The sequence below is a fragment of the Polyodon spathula genome, chromosome 8, assembly GCF_017654505.1.
Source record: "Polyodon spathula isolate WHYD16114869_AA chromosome 8, ASM1765450v1, whole genome shotgun sequence".
Classification (NCBI taxonomy): domain Eukaryota; kingdom Metazoa; phylum Chordata; class Actinopteri; order Acipenseriformes; family Polyodontidae; genus Polyodon; species Polyodon spathula.
Genome location: NC_054541.1, coordinates 18458352 through 18464053, shown reverse-complemented (window position 1 = coordinate 18464053; position 5702 = coordinate 18458352).

Genomic DNA, 5702 nt, shown 5'->3' with positions numbered 1-5702 from the left:
AAACAGAGTCCGCTCAAAATAAGTTTAAAGGGATGTCATGTGATCAAAAATAAAACCTGAAAATTTCAAACCCTGAGCATAATGTATTTGAATAATAACCCAAACTTTATTCTATTTTAATTAATCTTCATGTAAATGTCATTTTAAATCGTACCAGTTGTGCACTTCCATTAGCTACATAGGTCTCATACTGTGTGTGCAGTACTGAATGAAACACAAGATATGTATCTTTACTGTATTTTAAAACATGGTAACAGGTACTACAAACCCCTTTCTTCCTGTGATTAACCAACCAGATTCCTTTATTGACGGACATGCTTTCAGGCAGACCCCAAAGCGTAAGTGTAAAGGATTTCCTGAGAGTAAGGCTTAGAACCTGAGAACTTTCTTTAACCTGTAGAATACGAAATAATGGTATTAAACTTACCGTCTCCTTTATCAATCCAGTAATAATGTTTAAACAGCATTTACCATCAAAAAACATCACTCATCATACCACTTTTCTCATCAACATATAATTTGCAACACAGATCTAAAGATCAGTCTATTAATTTTTTGGAAAAAAACACCATACAACTATTGTTTTTTTTGTTTTTTTTTTGTTTTTTTTTTGTAAATTCAAATTCCAGGGATGGGGCAAGGCTACTTACTGGTTGGAAAACATAAAAATGAGGTTTGTAGCCTATTCATTGTCTAAATGGGGAATATGGCAGGCTTCAGAGTGCTTGTGTGGGCTGTACATCAAGATATATTGGAAGACAATCCTCCCAGAAAGACCTTGCCGATTGAGTTGCGACTTGACCATCTGGATTACTCTTTTGATGTGAGCACAATTACTCACCTTTGGGGAGAATGAGAACATAAAGTGAAGAGTTGAACTGATGAAAGTTACAAACTCACTGCATGATTTGGATTTGATGTTTGCAGATCTTTACAGATAAAAAAAACCCTCAGTGTTTTTCATTCCTATATTGATCACTGTCCGTGCCCAAAAAGCTAGTACTGCATTTTACATATTTTTCATAGGATTCCATCTACTGGTAGAGGCAGCTAAAAGTAAATTAGTCCCACAAAACGTGTGTTTACTATCTACAGTTATGGTCATAAGTGGTGAATCACCCTATAGAATGAAGAAATGTTGCTTCATAAAGTCAAATGAAACCTGCTGAACAATGTTACGTTAACATCGAATTACATAACGCTTTGTAGTTTTCCAACGATACTTAATGAAAAACTGACAACAAATAAAAAATATGACATTTCGAAATCAATCTATATAGATTTTCTTTGATTACATGATGTTAAATAAAATATCAAAATTACATTGGTTTATTTTTATTTTTATTATTTCTCAATCTTAAATTGTAAGTGGTGCAAAACGTTTTGCCACAGCTGCTGAAAAATACATATTCATGTGAAATGGAATTAGTTCAAAACGTTAGATTTTAGTAACTAAAAATAAATTGCAAGAAATGTGTAGCAATTTCTAATCCAATTTTGCTATGAAACTGAGTAGTATTGTGTGACAGGCAGGGTTTTTCAGTCTAGCTGTATATATTTATTTTAGTTTAAAATAAGCTTTTTGTATGGTAAGGTGTACTGTATCACTGTAAAACCAAATGTTTAAGAATTAAATAACAACAAGAAACAGATAATAAACACATCTTGTTGTATATTTTGGAAGCATGATTAAACTACACACTAATTAAATTTAAACACGAAAATTATTTTTCTCCCAATATGAATACTTACGATGGGTTATTCTTCACCTTGCTCAAAAACGCATTAAAATAATTTTGACAGACCTTGCTGTGTTATAGGTAGGTAATTATGAGCACACAAAAAATGCCAATATAGCAGTCAACAAAGAAAGAGACAGACAGACAGACAAACTGAAAGAAGCATTTGCATTATATCTAATTGTATTTCATTGTTTTTTGTCAGTTAGATAGGCTTTAGAGACATAATAGGAAACCTGTTTTAAACCTCCAAAACGGATTAGTGTTATTAAAATAAACATGCAATGCGTCTCTCGGATTTAGAGATAAGAAACAGTGTAAATGTATTATTACTGTACAGGCACTTACAGAGTGAGGTAATAAAAACAGTCATTTAACAGTTATTTGGAGGCTATTTTAATGTAACTGTGTGGTGCTTCCTTGCTAGGTCATGTGTTATTCAAGCGAAAGTTTTAAACAAATCCCCAGAGCTTGCTGACGCTCCAGTGAAAGGAAGCATGTACTAACATTAGAGGATACTTTTTTCTCAGCCAAAATCTATATAAAATTATAATAATTTATTAAATCAAACAGCGTGTACTGCGGCAAACCTCTGACTCGCATCCATCACCTCTGTGTGTGCAGTTTATTATATATATTTTTTAAAACCTGACCACTCGGTATTCCAGACAGCCTGTCTGCCTCCAGACATGTCCCGTAGCTGTAACGTGCCGGTGTCAACACACTGTATATGCCATTGAACAGTCGCAAAACCCCAGTTCCGACAGTATGAGGGATGTTATGCTAATGCAGTGGGTAGCTAATTAACATACTCCCCGTGCAAAAATCAAAAGGGTTGATGTGGTCGGATTGAGTATTTTCCATCTAAAATGGTTCCGCCTGTTTCAAAGAGTCCTATGGAAGTGGGAACATATTTCAAACAGGCTCCGTGCTAAAATAGATTCCAGTATGGACTCACAGATGGTGCCAAAAATACCTAATGGGGTTTATCATCAAAGGGCCACCTGTTTGGACCTTACAGAAGAGCAAATGCTATGAGCATATGGATAAAGATACAATGTTTTATTTAGGTGACAAACTTGGAGGATTTAGATCATGCTTTGCCAGTATCACTTACTCATTATTAATAATAATAATAATAATAATAATAATAATAATAATAATAATAATAAAGAACAGAATATACATTTCCACAATTACATTAAAATTAGCTATGTAACTTTTTTCTTTTTCTCTTTGTCCTGATGTTATTGTGTTCTATTAAATGTACCTTCTTTCTCCGTATCTCCTGAAACACAGGCCTGTTTTGTTTTTCCCTGCCTTTACTACCTTTCAATCCCACCTGTCCATTGATTGAAGTCCTGAAAGGACGTAAAAACTGTCATTTGCATTATTAGCATATATGTTTCTCATTTAAATACTGAGTAGTTATTCCGTCACCTTTATGTAAATTGCATCGGCATAAGAGTCGGGTTAAAACAGATGGAAACAGCAAGTTTCGGACTGTCGGAACTTGATATTCAGGGCCTCTCTATAGCAATCCATGACGTTAAATCACATCTAAACACACTACTGGTCGGTAAAATAACCAGGCAGTAGTTTTATAAATCACGTCTTAAATACTGCGCAGTATATATATATTTTTTTTTGTTATGGATGGAAATTACAGCCATCTTTTATGCATATGACCCATCATGTTTTAAAATGTTTTATCAAAGCTGCACAGTTGAGACCTATGGCAGACAAGACAGAAGTTTTGATTTTGTGTTCTCGGCAACAACTGGAGGTTTCCAATTCAACAAAAACAGAGTTGGGTGATGTAACTTTAAAGGCCGCAAATGTGGGATTCATATTTGACTCTGATTTATGTTTTGTATCATATCTGTAATGTCACCAAAGTGTCTTATTATCATCTATGAAATATTGTTATTAGGTCTCGTCTTACATAGCCTGACTCTGAGAAGCTAGCTTGATCATTGCAATGCTCTTTTTGCTGAGTTCATGCCTTTTCACGGCTACAGCTTGTTCAAAATACAGCGGCACAGCTTAACTCCCATCTGATATTAAAGATGATCAGTCACTTAATATTTTGAAATCAAGATTAAAAACTTACTTACTTTAGACTAGAATTTTGTACACATTTATAAATTGGTTCTTCTCTTTTTATCTAATATTGATGTTTTTATTGTTTTTATTAATTTTACAATAACTTTTTCATGTTCATGGTTTTTATTGTTTTAATTGTACTTGTAAGTGCTTTGAGATACTGCAGTATGAAAGGTACTGTATAAATAAATAAACTTACTTATGTAGCAACAGGTAGATGTATGGAATTGTTATGTTAACTGTAATCACTTAAAAGAGACTCAAAAGCCCCTTCCACACTGGCATGATCTACCTGGGTCACAACCCACCTGGGCAGGACCCAGTGTCATGCAGGTCGGGTACGTGATTTCACATTGTTTTTGATAAAGCAGGGTTAACCTGGGTGACAGACGCGAGTAAATAATACGCGTATCAATGCCCCGGAAGCAGCTTGTTGCAAATCATTCCATCCAAACTTCTTTGGATTGAACTGTCGGCCCAAATGTTGGTTAGAGCAAATGTTTCTTCATCCTTGCTGCAATTTGGCTAATGGTGTGTCTCAAGCAACACAAATATGGCTCTTTGTTAATGCGTCGGCTTACGAACAGCCATCAAGCATTTTGTCTAGCTCAACCCAGGTTAAAGCGTGTAGACCCACATCCTGAGATGGCTAGCCAGGACCCCGGTAGGAGTGCCAGTGTGAAAGGGGCTAAAGATTCTTCGTACTAAACGCATTGTCTCTTGGCTATAAGGTGTTTCCATGTTGTAACTGCAGTCTGTGTGTCACTCCCAGATTGTCACTTCACACAAGGCATATATAGAAATGCAATAGTCTGTGGGTGTGCATTTACTCTATATAACTTTATATAATTATATTATAATTTAAGGAATCTTAAAGACAAGTTGTTAATGTTTAGTCTTTATGTTGAATGTTCTCCTTTTGAAAAACAAATTAATTCAAGACAGATTACCCTTATGTTTGTGGGTGTTTTAAAATATGTAAATAAACTTCAAAGCCCCATTAGAAACAGACAAGTAACATTTTATAAATACCAAGCATTAATTAAAAACAATAGGACTCAAAGAAAAGGGCTTTACCGAATATCGAGGAAAACAAAAGTTGTCCTCAATATTCCATGAGTAATGCAGCTTGCTCAACTCCATTTGTGCACTGTAGCCTTCAGGGTTCAATATCCCAGAGTCATCCTGGGTTTTACCAACAGTGTAAATAATTCATTTCAACACAAAAAAAAAAACTTCTACTTCATACACAAAAGCAAAGATGGCTTGTGAACAGTTTGTAAAACATGTAAATAAATAAACGTATCAGTGTCACGTCACTTTAAACTACCCATCAAGCTTGCGTGCTGTGCAGGCCCAGACTATTTGCACCCTGCACTGTGCATGCCAAGATCTCTTTTCCTTAAGACACAGGACCCTCATCTAAAACTGCTACCTATTTTTTTTTGATGAGAAAGTACATGTTTTGTAAAGTTACATTTTACTCCAGATGTAATATAGACATTTTGCGTTAACGAACAATAAAGTGTATTATCGAGCTAGCTACCTTTTTTATAAAAAAGCAAAAGATAAAAAGGCAACTATATGCGGACTGCAAATGTTTTAAGCGTAGCGTTTTCTTAACACTATAATAACTTTTGATTGTAACCCTTCAGTACATCTTTGTAAAATTTTTTTGCAAAGTTATTATTATTATTATTATTATTATTATTATTATTATTATTATTATTATATTATTATTATTATTATTATTATTATTATTATTATTATTATTATTATTATTATTATTATTATTATTATTATTATTATTATTATTAAGAGATCATAGTACAAATAAATAAACCCCCCCCCCCCACC